This window comes from Dendrobium catenatum, unplaced genomic scaffold (assembly GCF_001605985.2).
Source record: "Dendrobium catenatum unplaced genomic scaffold, ASM160598v2 fragScaff_scaffold_932, whole genome shotgun sequence".
NCBI lineage: Eukaryota > Viridiplantae > Streptophyta > Magnoliopsida > Asparagales > Orchidaceae > Dendrobium > Dendrobium catenatum.
Genome location: NW_021319394.1, coordinates 30,962 through 32,315, shown reverse-complemented (window position 1 = coordinate 32,315; position 1,354 = coordinate 30,962). Strand labels below are relative to the sequence as shown.

The following is a 1,354-nucleotide window of genomic DNA, read 5'->3' as shown; positions in this document are numbered from 1 at the left end:
TTGGTATGACTTTTTATTAATTTTTAAAGTGGAATTTTATTTTAAAAAATTTAATTTTTTATTAAAACTCAATTTTAAGAAGCAATAAAAAAATCGTCCCAAACGAATCCTTAATCATCATTTTGAAGGATGGGGATTTTCTTTTAAGCAAATATGTATCATCTAATGTAAAATATGGGAAAATATTTTAAAGAAATTGGGTGAATAATAAATTTTGATTTTTTTGAACATATAAAAATAGTATTTTGTAGTTGTCTAAGGTGATGGAAAAAGAGTAGTTCTAATCATTCCTTGAGGAGGATTATGAGTAGAGGTTATTAGTGATAATTATTTGTATAAAAAAGATAAAATAATAAATGCTATCATTTATTCATTTATGTAATATATGCAATTAATGAAATGATAAAGTAATAATTGCATTAATATATTTATTGTCTTGGTTTTGATGTGCGCACAAGCGGGTATATAAGCTCCGGGGATGATCTGGCGCTCCTTCCCCATGGCCCATACGCTTTCCAATTTCCCGCCTACAGATCGCGCTCGTTAGGGCGTCTTCTTACGGTCATCGGAGCTAGGATTCGCAGTCGCTCATCGAACGTTGCGCTGGAGAGAACTTGAAGACGACGAGCTCTGGCGGATCGATCCCTCGGCTCTCATCAATGGCCACGAAATCTCGTTTCATCGCCGTGAGCGGTTTCAGGCGAAGATCGGGCCCTCAAGGCTCCGGTAATGAGCCTTTTCTCCGGTAGAGTTGGATGCGAAAATGGACCTCGGCACACATATCGCCAAAAATGAGCTGGACCGTCGCGCAGGGGAGGTTACATCAAGGATTCAAGGGTCACCTTGTTCGGAATGGCAAGAGGTAGTTCGATCGTCTCAGAAGTTCAAAATGTTACTTAACCTTCTAGCTAGCGCCTTAATGAATCTTGATATTTGTTTGTTTTCTTGCTTGATGATCTGCTGATCTACTTTGTGAAGGACTTGGGGAACTTCGTTTGATGGTCAGATGAGGTATGTTGAATCTGGGTTTTCGAGTTTTTGAAAGTTTTAGAAATCGTCTGGTTATTAGTTTTATTTTTAATCTTTTATCATGTGATAAAGAGTTTGGGCTGCTTTTGGATCGAAGAGAAACCTGATGAGAGTGTGGAGAACGAGGTGGAAATGGCGGACGAGGTGGATGGACTGAAGAAGAGGTATGAAACATTTTCATAGTTGATCAGATTCTATATAATTACTTGCACAACTTTCTATAACCATTACGTCTTCATCTTAAGTTTTATAAGATTTATGCCCTGTTAATGCGCTGGTAGTGATCCCCTTTATTCATATTAATGATTAATAAACGTTATCACAA

General features: G+C 37.2%; 1 long non-coding RNA gene across 1 annotated transcript; it reads left to right on the top strand.

Annotated features, from left to right (window-relative positions):
• The first annotated feature begins 515 nt into the window (after positions 1–515).
• LOC114580298 lies at positions 516–1,185 on the top strand. Its single transcript, XR_003701659.1, has 3 exons — positions 516–862; positions 979–1,011; positions 1,102–1,185. It is a non-coding gene; the product is annotated as an uncharacterized LOC114580298 (long non-coding RNA).
• Positions 1,186–1,354: the final 169 nt, after the last annotated feature.